Source organism: Protomyctophum bolini (genome assembly GCF_963924005.1).
Source record: "Protomyctophum bolini genome assembly, chromosome: 13".
NCBI classification, from domain to species: domain Eukaryota; kingdom Metazoa; phylum Chordata; class Actinopteri; order Myctophiformes; family Myctophidae; genus Protomyctophum; species Protomyctophum bolini.
In genome coordinates this window covers 1,532,649-1,547,628 of record NC_137874.1, presented here as the reverse complement: position 1 = coordinate 1,547,628, position 14,980 = coordinate 1,532,649, and the positions used below count along the sequence as shown (strand labels likewise).

General features: G+C 44.1%; 1 long non-coding RNA gene across 1 annotated transcript; it reads right to left on the bottom strand.

Annotated features, from left to right (window-relative positions):
* Positions 1-1,976: 1,976 nt before the first annotated feature.
* LOC308326808 lies at positions 1,977-14,641 on the bottom strand. Its single transcript, XR_013965129.1, has 3 exons — positions 14,108-14,641; positions 13,752-14,025; positions 1,977-2,060 (listed from the first exon to the last, which is right to left on the bottom strand). It is a non-coding gene; the product is annotated as an uncharacterized lncRNA (long non-coding RNA).
* Between the last annotated feature and the right edge of the window lie 339 nt (positions 14,642-14,980).

Below are 14,980 nucleotides of genomic sequence, written 5' to 3'. Positions count from 1 at the left end.
ATGCAGACATTATTTCACCGATGTATTTATCATTAATGTAACCTACACTTTTAGAATGTAATACGTAATTATGAAATGCGTTCTTTCGGTTTGATATTAATTAATGTATTACAGCTGCAGAGAATGGATTTAAAAAGGCACTCTGTGCACCGTGCCTGTGACTCTGGAGCCTAGGCTGCAGCAGAAAACCCTGCCCTGCGAGTGACTGTCATAAATGGAAGTCCAGCTGTCATTACGGACCCCTCGCCCTGAGAACTTTTACATGGATGTGAAACTAGAGGACAATATCTCACTCCACATTGTTGGAATTATTTATTGGGCGAGTAAAAACGGAGCACAGAGCACATTTATGCCGCCCATGTCTCCTTGCTCACTGGGAGCGGAGGCATCCGATCTATGGCTGTGTATACAGGAATATATGTAATTTATGTATGATCACAGATATTCTAGGGCTAGTACAACTACTGGGAGATGTAGTTCAAGGTTCAAGGTTATCTTTATTTGTCTCCCTTGGGAGAAATTTGTCTTGGAGACAGAGTCATAGCTGCATACAAATAACAGACATATATTATGTTTATTATTAAACTATATTAGTTCACATACGAAAAGAAAAAACACCATGGAACACCCACATACACAAAACAGAGATATTGCACACATTCCCTTGATAAAGTGCAACTATAGTCATTAAAGTGCATTCGTCAATCCCTGATTGAGCATTTTAGTTGACAGGGGAACAAAAGAGTGTTTAAATCTATTATACACATCGTGGAGTTCTATACCTCCTACCTGATGGCATTAGCTCGTACTCTCTGTACAGTACCCAGCTAGCAAGTCATCGCGCGCCGCCTGCGTGAGGCGGTCCCCGCGCGCCGCCGATCGTGTCCTCCGCCGGGCACGTCGCACGATGTGGCCGCGTCGTTCTTGATCAGCGTGTGCCGTGCGCGCCGACGCGCGTGTAGCCGGCGCCCCGCTACTCTGCCGCGCCTCGAACGTCAGCTACCGAAGGCAGCAGCAGGACAGCGTGGAGCTGTCTTATGACACCACTCCCCCCCCACCATATATATTGCGACCCCGCACCCCTCCTCCCCCATGCTCACCTCCCTCCCACATATTTATAGAAACATAATAAAGCAGCAAATGTATACTTAATTTTGTTTCTTTATTAGGAAAAAAAAGTTACAATGAAATCATTTAGACAGCCATTAAACATAGGCACATAGAAAAAATATGTAAACAACCAAGTTTAGAATACAAGTGGTTGATTTTTATGTAATTTTGCTGAGAATGCACTTTAAGACCACTCTTTGAGAACCACTGGCTTCTAAAATCTATAAAACAGTAAAACACCAACTTTACTGAAACCACCAGAACATGTTGGATAAGATTGTGTCCACATTTCCACACAGTTTTCAGAAAAACCTATGTTTCTATATTAGTGGTTCTCAAATTATGTTATGTCAAGGACCCCAGAAATATTATGAAATTGGCCGCTGACACCTACAGTATCTGAAAATATGTTGTTCCAGGGACTACCCAGAAGCAAAGATGAGTTAAAAACGTTTGCTCTGAAACAATATATATTCAAAGATTTGCACATTTTCAGGATAAAACTAAATAGCAGACCTACAAGCTCGTAGTGCGGTCCCTGGAACGACATATTTTCAGATTGGAGTAAATCGTTTGAACACCAATGATACAGAAACATCTAGGCTTTTCAGAAAAACAGTCATACCATTTTAACACTTTAACCATAATTTTAAAAGTCGTTAGATTGTTGGCAGATCTACAAGCTCACGAGCTTGCAGATTTGCTATTTTTGAAAAATCGTGAAAATGTGGCCCCAACACAGTGAACGTTTTAACTAAAATCTGTGAGGATTTAGGATGGAATCAGTTCTCAAGTTTAATTTCTTATAAACACCAAGTCTATTCTGTGTGGAGTTAATAATTTATTTAATTAATTCTGTGATTTCAGACGAACTGTCGCTGGAGGAAGACCTATCGACTTCAAATGCAACCTCTGCTGGAAAGGCTACCACCAGTCGGGTTTCCCTGACCCTCTACTATACGCAGCGACGGCTCCAGACATTTGTGCATGGGGGAGCTATGGGGGGGCTGTTTTCTTTTTAGCAGGGGCTACTGGATTTTGGCAAAAAATATGAATATATATATATAGATATTTCAATACCATTTTCGATACCACGCAACCACGGCGATTTCCTAGGGTTTAACAACACAAGTACAAATAAAAGCTGTGCAGTATTGTGCACTTTCATTGTTTTTAAAATGTTTATTATTTTTATTATTATTATGCCTATAATTATAATTATAATTATTATTTTAGGTTTATAATCCATAGTTACTATGTATAATAATATTATTATGCCTATAATTATTTTAATTATTATTATTATATGTTTATAATCCATAGTATATCCATGTATAATATTATTATTATTCTGGGTGCCTGCCATGCAATGGCAGAAACACAGGTTGAAATCCGAAACCAATACTTAATCGTAATAATAACTAGAAACAAAATTTCAAGAAATTTTACTGGGTGCCTGAAGCTCGCCAAGTCTGTGCAGCATTTGAGCCACGGACCACCATTTGATGACATTCAGCCTCTCAGAAGGGTCCATTTGGTTGCATGTGAGCCAAGTCTCCCCATTGACTTTCAATGGGTTTTTTTGTCTAAGTTTATTGGGAATGTTAGCATTGCTAGCATGCTAATGCTAACATGCTATCATGCTAACATGCTAATATGCTAACATGCTAATACTAACATGCTATCATGCTAATATGCTAACATGCTAATGCTAACATGCTAAGATGTCTGAGCTGTAAGGGTCCATTTGGTTTCGTTCAGGGGGGGGCGTCCCGGTTTCGGCGAGCCGCCCCGCGTCTGAAACGGTTGAGAAATGACAAAGTTACGTGTTTCCCCGATTTTCTCTATTGACTTTCAATGTGTGTGTGTGTGTGTTTGTGTGCACATGTGTGCATGTGCGTGCATGTGCGTTTGTGTGTGCGCGTGTGTGAGAGGTGGTCAACTTGGTCTAAGTGCATGGAGCAAGTTTCAAGACTAGCATGTTGCAAACAAAAGTTATAGCTGTTTAAAGGCCAGCCAATAGGAATACAGAGGGGCGGGGCTTAAGCAATTAAGCCATTACAGCTTGTTCCTCTTGATGGTCTACGTCCATGTACCAAAGTTTGAGGCTGTAGCATGTTGTAAACAATAGTTAGAGCTGTGTAAAGGCCAGCCAATAGGAAGACAGAGGGGCGGGGCTTAAGCAATTAAACATTTACAGCGTGCTCCTATTGGTGGTCCAAGTCCATGGAGCAAGTTTCAAGACTGTAGCATGTTGCAAACAAAAGTTATAGCTGTGCAAAGTCCAGCCAATAGGAATACAGAGGGGAGGGGCTTAAGCAATTAAGCCATTACTGCTTGTTCCTCTTGATGGTCTACGTCCATGTACCAAAGTTTGAGGCTGTAGCATGTTGTAAACAATAGTTAGAGCTGTGTAAAGGCCAGCCAATAGGAAGACAGAGGGGCGGGGCTTAAGCAATTAAACATTTACAGCGTGCTCCTATTGGTGGTCCAAGTCCATGGAGAGAGTTTCAAGACTGTAGCATGTTGCAAACAAAAGTTAGAGCTGTTTAAAGGCCAGCCAATAGGAATACCGAGGGGCGGGGCTTAAGCAATTAAGCCATTACAGCGTGCTCCTATTGGTGGTCCAAGTCCATGGAGCAAGTTTCAAGACTGTAGCATGTTGCAAACAAAAGTTATAGCTGTGCAAAGGCCAGCCAATAGGAATACAGAGGGGCGGGGCTTAAGCAATTAAGCCATTACAGCTTGTTCCTCTTGATGGTCTACGTCCATGTACCAAAGTTTGAGGCTGTAGCATGTTGTAAACAATAGTTAGAGCTGTGTAAAGGCCAGCCAATAGGAAGACAGAGGGGCGGGGCTTAAGCAATTAAACATTTTCAGCGTGCTCCTATTGGTGGTCCAAATCCATGGAGCAAGTTTCAAAACTGTAGCATGTTGCAAACAAAAGTTATAGCTGTGCAAAGGCCAGCCAATAGGAATACAGAGGGGCGGGGCTTAAGCAATTAAGCCATTACAGCTTGTTCCTCTTGATGGTCTACGTCCATGTACCAAAGTTTGAGGCTGTAGCATGTTGTAAACAATAGTTAGAGCTGTGTAAAGGCCAGCCAATAGGAAGACAGAGGGGCGGGGCTTAAGCAATTAAACATTTACAGCATGCTCCTATTGGTGGTCCAAGTCCATAGAGCAAGTTTCAAGACTGTAGCATGTTGCAAACAAAAGTTATAGCTGTTTAAAGGCCAGCCAATAGGAATACAGAGGGGCGGGGCTTAAGCAATTAAGCCATTACAGCGTGCTCCTATTGGTGGTCCAAGTCCATGGAGCAAGTTTCAAGACTGTAGCATGTTGCAAACAAAAGTTATAGCTGTGCAAAGGCCAGCCAATAGGAATACAGAGGGGCGGGGCTTAAGCAATTAAGCCATTACAGCTTGTTCCTCTTGATGGTCTACGTCCATGTACCAAAGTTTGAGGCTGTAGCATGTTGTAAACAATAGTTAGAGCTGTGTAAAGGCCAGCCAATAGGAAGACAGAGGGGCGGGGCTTAAGCAATTAAACATTTTCAGCGTGCTCCTATTGGTGGTCCAAGTCCATGGAGCAAGTTTCAAGACTGTAGCATGTTGCAAACAAAAGTTATAGCTGTGCAAAGGCCAGCCAATAGGAATACAGAGGGGTGGGGCTTAAGCAATTAAGCCATTACAGCTTGTTCCTCTTGATGGTCTACGTCCATGTACCAAAGTTTGAGGCTGTAGCATGTTGTAAACAATAGTTAGAGCTGTGTAAAGGCCAGCCAATAGGAATACAGAGGGGCGGGGCTTAAGCAATTAAGCCATTACAGCTTGTTCCTCTTGATGGTCTACGTCCATGTACCAAAGTTTGAGGCTGTAGCATGTTGTAAACAATAGTTAGAGCTGTGTAAAGGCCAGCCAATAGGAAGACAGAGGGGCGGGGCTTAAGCAATTAAACATTTACAGCATGCTCCTATTGGTGGTCCAAGTCCATAGAGCAAGTTTCAAGACTGTAGCATGTTGCAAACAAAAGTTATAGCTGTTTAAAGGCCAGCCAATAGGAATACAGAGGGGCGGGGCTTAAACAATTAAGCCATTACAGCGTGCTCCTATTGGTGGTCCAAGTCCATGGAGCAAGTTTCAAGACTGTAGCATGTTGCAAACAAAAGTTATAGCTGTGCAAAGGCCAGCCAATAGGAATACAGAGGGGCGGGGCTTAAGCAATTAAGCCATTACAGCTTGTTCCTCTTGATGGTCTACGTCCATGTACCAAAGTTTGAGGCTGTAGCATGTTGTAAACAATAGTTAGAGCTGTGTAAAGGCCAGCCAATAGGAAGACAGAGGGGCAGGGCTTAAGCAATTAAACATTTTCAGCGTGCTCCTATTGGTGGTCCAAGTCCATGGAGCAAGTTTCAAGACTGTAGCATGTTGCAAACAAAAGTTATAGCTGTGCAAAGGCCAGCCAATAGGAATACAGAGGGGTGGGGCTTAAGCAATTAAGCCATTACAGCTTGTTCCTCTTGATGGTCTACGTCCATGTACCAAAGTTTGAAGCTGTAGCATGTTGTAAACAATAGTTAGAGCTGTGTAAAGGCCAGCCAATAGGAAGACAGAGGGGCGGGGCTTAAGCAATTAAACATTTTCAGCGTGCTCCTATTGGTGGTCCAAGTCCATGGAGCAAGTTTCAAGACTGTAGCATGTTGCAAACAAAAGTTATAGCTGTGCAAAGGCCAGCCAATAGGAATACAGAGGGGCGGGGCTTAAGCAATTAAGCCATTACAGCTTGTTCCTCTTGATGGTCTACGTCCATGTACCAAAGTTTGAGGCTGTAGCATGTTGTAAACAATAGTTAGAGCTGTGTAAAGGCCAGCCAATAGGAAGACAGAGGGGCGGGGCTTAAGCAATTAAACATTTACAGCGTGCTCCTATTGGTGGTCCAAGTCCATGGAGCAAGTTTCAAGACTGTAGCATGTTGCAAACAAAAGTTATAGCGGTTTAAAGGCCAGCCAATAGGAATACAGAGGGGCGGGGCTTAAGCAATTAAGCCATTACAGCGTGCTCCTATTGGTGGTCCAAGTCCATGGAGCAAGTTTCAAGACTGTAGCATGTTGCAAACAAAAGTTATAGCTGTTTAAAGGCCAGCCAATAGGATTACAGAGGGGCGGGGCTTAAGCAATTAAGCCATTACAGCTTGTTCCTCTTGATGGTATACGTCCATGTACCAAAGTTTGAGGCTGTAGCATGTTGTAAACAATAGTTACAGCTGTGTAAAGGCCAGCCAATAGGACGAGAGAGGGGCGGGGCTTAAGCAATTAAACATTTACAGCGTGCTCCTATTGGTGGTCCAAGTCCATGGAGCAAGTTTCAAGACTGTAGCATGTTGCAAACAAAAGTTATAGCTGTGTAAAGGCCAGCCAATAGGAATACAGAGGGGCGGGGCTTAAGCAATTAAGCCATTACAGCTTGTTCCTCTTGATGGTCTACGTCCATGTACCAAAGTTTGAGGCTGTAGCATGTTGTAAACAATAGTTAGAGCTGTGTAAAGGCCAGCCAATAGGAAGACAGAGGGGCGGGGCTTAAGCAATTAAACATTTACAGCGTGCTCCTATTGGTGGTCCAAGTCCATGGAGAGAGTTTCAAGACTGTAGCATGTTGCAAACAAAAGTTAGAGCTGTTTAAAGGCCAGCCAATAGGAATACCGAGGGGCGGGGCTTAAGCAATTAAGCCATTACAGCGTGCTCCTATTGGTGGTCCAAGTCCATGGAGCAAGTTTCAAGACTGTAGCATGTTGCAAACAAAAGTTATAGCTGTGCAAAGGCCAGCCAATAGGAATACAGAGGGGCGGGGCTTAAGCAATTAAGCCATTACAGCTTGTTCCTCTTGATGGTCTACGTCCATGTACCAAAGTTTGAGGCTGTAGCATGTTGTAAACAATAGTTAGAGCTGTGTAAAGGCCAGCCAATAGGAAGACAGAGGGGCGGGGCTTAAGCAATTAAACATTTTCAGCGTGCTCCTATTGGTGGTACAAATCCATGGAGCAAGTTTCAAAACTGTAGCATGTTGCAAACAAAAGTTATAGCTGTGCAAAGGCCAGCCAATAGGAATACAGAGGGGCGGGGCTTAAGCAATTAAGCCATTACAGCTTGTTCCTCTTGATGGTCTACGTCCATGTACCAAAGTTTGAGGCTGTAGCATGTTGTAAACAATAGTTAGAGCTGTGTAAAGGCCAGCCAATAGGAAGACAGAGGGGCGGGGCTTAAGCAATTAAACATTTACAGCATGCTCCTATTGGTGGTCCAAGTCCATAGAGCAAGTTTCAAGACTGTAGCATGTTGCAAACAAAAGTTATAGCTGTTTAAAGGCCAGCCAATAGGAATACAGAGGGGCGGGGCTTAAGCAATTAAGCCATTACAGCGTGCTCCTATTGGTGGTCCAAGTCCATGGAGCAAGTTTCAAGACTGTAGCATGTTGCAAACAAAAGTTATAGCTGTGCAAAGGCCAGCCAATAGGAATACAGAGGGGCGGGGCTTAAGCAATTAAGCCATTACAGCTTGTTCCTCTTGATGGTCTACGTCCATGTACCAAAGTTTGAGGCTGTAGCATGTTGTAAACAATAGTTAGAGCTGTGTAAAGGCCAGCCAATAGGAAGACAGAGGGGCGGGGCTTAAGCAATTAAACATTTTCAGCGTGCTCCTATTGGTGGTCCAAGTCCATGGAGCAAGTTTCAAGACTGTAGCATGTTGCAAACAAAAGTTATAGCTGTGCAAAGGCCAGCCAATAGGAATACAGAGGGGTGGGGCTTAAGCAATTAAGCCATTACAGCTTGTTCCTCTTGATGGTCTACGTCCATGTACCAAAGTTTGAGGCTGTAGCATGTTGTAAACAATAGTTAGAGCTGTGTAAAGGCCAGCCAATAGGAAGACAGAGGGGCGGGGCTTAAGCAATTAAACATTTTCAGCGTGCTCCTATTGGTGGTCCAAGTCCATGGAGCAAGTTTCAAGACTGTAGCATGTTGCAAACAAAAGTTATAGCTGTGCAAAGGCCAGCCAATAGGAATACAGAGGGGCGGGGCTTAAGCAATTAAGCCATTACAGCTTGTTCCTCTTGATGGTCTACGTCCATGTACCAAAGTTTGAGGCTGTAGCATGTTGTAAACAATAGTTAGAGCTGTGTAAAGGCCAGCCAATAGGAAGACAGAGGGGCGGGGCTTAAGCAATTAAACATTTACAGCGTGCTCCTATTGGTGTTCCAAGTCCATGGAGCAAGTTTCAAGACTGTAGCATGTTGCAAACAAAAGTTATAGCTGTGTAAAGGCCAGCCAATAGGAATGCAGAGGGGTGGGGCTTAAGCAATTAAGCCATTACAGCTTGTTCCTCTTGATGGTCTACGTCCATGTACCAAAGTTTGAGGCTGTATCATGTTGTAAACAATAGTTAGAGCTGTGTAAAGGCCAGCCAATAGGAAGACAGAGGGGCGGGGCTTAAGCAATTAAACATTTACAGCGTGCTCCTATTGGTGGTCCAAGTCCATGGAGCAAGTTTCAAGACTGTAGCATGTTGCAAACAAAAGTTATAGCTGTTTAAAGGCCAGCCAATAGGATTACAGAGGGGCGGGGCTTAAGCAATTAAGCCATTACAGCTTGTTCCTCTTGATGGTATACGTCCATGTACCAAAGTTTGAGGCTGTAGCATGTTGTAAACAATAGTTAGAGCTGTGTAAAGGCCAGCCAATAGAACGACAGAGGGGCGGGGCTTAAGCAATTAAACATTTACAGCGTGCTCCTATTGGTGGTCCAAGTCCATGGAGCAAGTTTCAAGACTGTAGCATGCTGCAAGCAAAAGTTAGAGCTGTGTAAAGGCCAGCCAATAGGAAGAGAGGGTTTGTGTGTGTGTGTGTGTGTGTGTGTGTGTGTGTGTGTGTGTGTGTGTGTGTGTGTGTGTGTGTGTGTGTGTGTGTCCATTTGGTTTCGCTCAGGGGGGCGGCCCGGTTCCGGCGAGCCACCCCGCGTCTGAAACGGTTGACAAATGACAGAGTTACATGTTTCCCCGATTTTCTCTATTGACTTTCAATGTGTGTGTGTGCGTGCACATTTGTGCATGTGCGTGCATGTGCGTTCGTGTGTGCGCGTGTTTGAGATGTGGTCAACTTGACCTTGAATCATTAACAAAGTATCAATTTCACCTGAGCTTGGGGCAGGGCTAGTCTATGCGAATGCAAACACGTCAAAAAAAAAAAGTCAGCACAGTGACTCAATGAGAGAATTTGTTCAGATGGTCCGAACAAATTGCTCTAGCGCAAAAAGTAAAAGTCGAATGCGATTTTTGTTTTCGCCGTGAGTGACCCGAGACATTGAGGTACGCCGTGTGCGATCGTGGTATTGGTACGATAAAAAATGTGGTTATAAGAGCGAGTTAAGAAATTGTGTTTGTGATGAAAAAAATGCTGACTCATTCAGGCAGTTAACATGGCGTTTCATGACACTTTATGATGGTACACCTGTCGCTTTCAGGGCTGTAGTTCACGTACCATAATGAATCTGCGCTGTGGTTGTGACATTGGGTGAAAGAGGACGAGTGTGGCTACAAAATTACCGAAACCCATGCGTGTAAAGTTAATATTTTGGCCGTGAGGACGATTTGTTCTGAGAATTTCGCTACAGTTTTGACACTGGCTGCTTACTCTGACCCGGTCTCTCTCTGGGCGTGCGACACTCTAAGTCGAGATTTTTGCTCAGACCACACACACTTTGAACTGCGATAGCGGGCAAACCGTGCAACGTATTCGAATTCCGTCTCAACCAGGACAAAGTCGATGGCCTCCTGTGCTGTTTGACGTTTAAATCGTGTGTCTACGTAACAGTGTGCAAGAGCAATGTGGCTCCAAAGTAACGTGTCGTTTTCTGTTTTTACCCGCGTTTCCCCATTGACTTTGCATGGGGCATTTTTCGCGTAGTTTATTGCGAATTACGTCGGCACGGTAACTCGAATCGGAAAGAAAAGCACAAGCACACCATTCCCGGCCGAGCCGCACGTTTCGATGTATATATTGTGGGGCTTTGGTAAACCGTGCGGCCGGCCATAGCGGTCAAAGTTTCGTGTCTTGAATACGATTAAGTATTGGTTTCGGATTTCAACCTGTGTTTCTGCCATTGCATGGCAGGCACCCAGAATAATCATCAAGACACGAAACTTTGACCGCTATGGCCGGCCGCACGGTTTACCAAAGCCCCGCAATATATACATCGAGACGTGCGGCTCGGCCGGGAATGGTGTGCTTGTGCTTTTCTTTCCGTTTCGAGTTACCGTGCCGACGTAATTCGCAATAAACGACGCGAAAAATGCCCCATGCAAAGTCAATGGGGAAACGCGGGTAAAAACAGAAAATGACACGTTACTTTGGAGCCACATTACTCTGGCATACTGTTACGTAGAAACACGATTTAAACGTCAAACAGCACACGAGGCAATCGTCTTTGTCGTGGTTCAGACGGAATTCGAATACGTTGCACGGTTTGCCCGCTATCGCAGTTCAAAGTGTGTGTGGTCTGAGCAAAAATCTCGACTTAGAGTGTCGCACGCCCAGAGAGAGAGCGGGTCAGAGTGAGAGGCCAGTGTGAAAACTGTAGCGAAATTCTCCGAACAAATCGTCCTCACGGCCAAAATATTAACTTTACACGCATGGGTTTCGGTAATTTTGTAGCCACACTCGTCCTCTTTCACCCAATGTCACAACCACAGCCCAGATTCATACGGTACGTGAACTACAGCCCTGAAAGCGACAGGTGTACCATCATAATGTGTCATAAGACTGCCTGAATGAGTCAGCAATTTTTTCATCACAAACACAATTTCTTAACTCGCTCTTATAACCACGTTTTTTATCGTACCAATACCACGATCGCACACGGCGTACCTCAATGTCTCGGGTCACTCACGGCGAAAACAAAAATCGCATTCGACTTTTACTTTTTGCGCTAGAGCAATTTGTTCGGACCGTATGTCTTAACAAATTCCCTCATTGAGTCAGTGTGCTGACTTTCAAGTGTTTGCATTCGCATAGACTAGCCCTGCCCCAAGCTCAGGTGAAATTGATACTTTGTTAATGATTCAAGGTCAAGTTGACCACACCTCAAACACGCGCACACACGAACGCACATGCACGCACATGCACACATGTCCACGCACACACACACACATTGAAAGTCAATAGAGAAAATCGGGGAAACCCGTAACTCTGTCATTTCTCAACCGTTTCAGATGCGGGGTGGCTCGCCGGAACCGGGCCGCCCCCCTGAGTGAAACCAAATGGACACACACACACACACACACACACACACACACACACACACACACACACACACACACACACACACACACACACACACACACACACACACACACACACACACACACACACAAACCCTCTCTTCCTATTGGCTGGCCTTTACACAGCTCTAACTTTTGCTTGCAGCATGCTACAGTCTTAAAACTTGCTCCATGGACTTGGACCACCAATAGGAGCACGCTGTAAATGTTTAATTGCTTAAGCCCCGCCCCTCTGTCTTCCTATTGGCTGGCCTTTACACAGCTCTAACTATTGTTTACAACATGCTACAGCCTCAAACTTTGGTACATGGACGTAGACCATCAAGAGGAACAAGCTGTAATGGCTTAATTGCTTAAGCCCCGCCCCTCTGTATTCCTATTGGCTGGCCTTTACACAGCTATAACTTTTGTTTGCAACATGCTACAGTCTTGAAACTTGCTCCATGGACTTGGACCACCAATAGGAGCACGCTGTAAATGTTTAATTGCTTAAGCCCCGCCCCTCTGTCTTCCTATTGGCTGGCCTTTACACAGCTCTAACTATTGTTTACAACATGCTACAGCCTCAAACTTTGGTACATGGACGTAGACCATCAAGAGGAACAAGCTGTAATGGCTTAATTGCTTAAGCCCCGCCCCTCTGTATTCCTATTGGCTGGCCTTTAAACAGCTATAACTTTTGTTTGCAACATGCTACAGTCTTGAAACTTGCTCCATGGACTTGGACCACCAATAGGAGCACGCTGTAAATGTTTAATTGCTTAAGCCCCGCCCCTCTGTCTTCCTATTGGCTGGCCTTTACACAGCTCTAACTATTGTTTACAACATGCTACAGCCTCAAAATTTGGTACATGGACGTAGACCATCAAGAGGAACAAGCTGTAATGGCTTAATTGCTTAAGCCCCGCCCCTCTGTATTCCTATTGGCTGGCCTTTACACAGCTATAACTTTTGTTTGCAACATGCTACAGTCTTGAAACTTGCTCCATGCACTTAAACCAAGTTGACCACCTCTCACACCCGCGCACACACGAACGCACATGCACGCACATGCACACATGTGCACACACACACTCATTGAAAGTCAATGGAGAAAATCGGGGAAACACGTAACTCTGTCATTTCTCGACCGTTTCAGAAGCAGGGCGGCTCGCCGGAACCGGTCCGCCCCTCTGAACGAAACCAAATGGACCCTTACAGCTCAGACATCTTAGCATTAGATGTTAGCATTAGCATGTTAGCATATTAGCATGTTAGCATTAGCATGTTAGCATTAACATGTTAGCATTAACATGTTAGCATTAAAATGTTAGCATGATAGCATGTTAGCATTAGAATGTTGGTGGCAACGTAATGCGCAATAAACTAAGACAAAATACCCCATTGAAAGTCAATGGGGAGGCCTGGCTCACATGTAACCAAATGGACCCTTCTTGAGGCTAAATGTCATCAAATGGTGGTCCGTGGCTCAAATGCTGCACAGACTTGGCAAGCTTCAGGCACCCAGTAAAATTTTTATACATAGTAACTATGGATGATGTCAACCACATCATCTTGGTTTCTATTCCTCATTTATAACTCTAGTTAATGTTCTATTCAGATATTATTCAATGCATCATGGCCAGCATACTCAAACTACTATTATTATTTTAATATCCGGAATCCCCCCGCACGCACGCGCACACACACACACACACACACACACACACACACACACACACACACACACACCGCAACGATCCTGTTGCAACGTTAGCTTGCTAGCCTAGCAAGGTTGTGTTTACTGTTGATAGCTTTAGCAGCTATCGCTAACATGAGGAACAGCAACAACAAGTCCTCTTTGGCTCTCCGTGTTCATCGGATTCTTTATCTTACATAAAGAAATACGAGCGACCTGTTAAAGAAGTTAAGAACACAGCATGGGGACAGAAGTCACAGTGACAGAACGAGACAGACTTGTACTGAGCGTGCCGTGAGCACTGCGGGCTGTGAGTACTCCCCCCTCCGCTTCCAAGGCTCAGGAGGGAGGGGGCTGTTTGACTGTACTGTGCGCTGGGCAGGAGCATGTCTTAATGGTAGAACGGAGCGGCACTAAAAGTCAGGATATGGATTATTTCAGCATTCCAAAATAAAAAGTATGATTTTATAGTAATGATTTATATAAAAGTAAGTCAATTCTGTCTTTCATATATTTTATTTATTCCATGAATATTTTTCATCACAGTTAGGTTTGTGGGCAGGGGGGGCTTAGGGGGGGCTGAGCCTCCAGCAGGGGGGGCTAAAGCCCCCCCCAGCCCCCCCCTGGCGCCGTCACTGACTATACGCAACATCCAGACCTCAAGGAACGCACCCAGCTTTCCGTGCTCGGACATACAGACACGGGGACATACACACATTGCTACGCTCAGAAACTCCTGACTCCACTCAGAAGAGAATTGGTGTTTTAAAGACATAAGCACTTAAACTTGAGAACTGATATGTCTTCTAAATCCTCACAGATTTTAGTTAAAACATTTGCTGCAAAAGAATATATATTTACAGATTTGTGCCACATTTTCACGATGTTTCAAAATTAGCAAATCTACAAACTCGTTTTCAACAGCTTACAGCTTTTTAAATAATGGTTAAAGTGGCTAAAACCAGGGGATCTTGGACTTCAGTGACAGGGACCTGGGGTCTGAGAGCCGGAGACGTTGGACAGGGTGCATTTTGGAACTTCTGCTGGCGGCCACCACCAGTCAGGCTTCATAAAGGAAGGAAACGGACAGGCACGGCAGGCAGCTCATCAAATGGTGGTCCGTGGCTCAAATGCTGAGTAACTTTGGCATGAAAAGGGTTCAAACCCACCGCTATAGGGGTTTCCAAATGGACTCTTGAATGTATGCTGCACGATTTCTTGCTCAAAAGGTGAATCTCGATTGTGTGTTCTGTTTATTGCTGTGTAACTGTTATTGCAACATTACTGGGCCTACCTAACTAACTCCACACAGAATAGACTTGGTGTTTTATAGAAATTAAACTTGAGAACTGATTCCACAAAATGTCTTCTAAATCCTCGCAGATTTTAGTTAAAACGTTCACTGTGTTTGGGCCACATTTTCACGATTTTTCAAAAATAGCAAATCTACAAGCTCGTGAGCTTGTAAATCTGCCAACAATCCAACAGCTTTTAAAATTATGGTTAAAGTGTTTGAATGGTATGACTGTTTTCTGAAAAGCCTAGATGTTTCTGTATCATTGGTGTTCAAACGATTTACTCCAATCTGAAAATATGTTGTTCCAGGGACCGCGCTACGAGCTTGTAGGTCTGCTATTTAGTTTTATCCTGAAAATGTGCAAATCTTTGAATATATATTGTTTCAGAGCAAACGTTTTTAAACTCATCTTTGCTTCTGGGTAGTCCCTGGAACAACATATTTTCAGATACTGTAGGTGTCTGTGGCCAATTTCATAATATTTCTGGGGTCCTTGACATAACATAATTTGAGAACCACTAATATAGAAACATAGGTTTTTCAGAAAACTGTGGAAATGTGGACACAA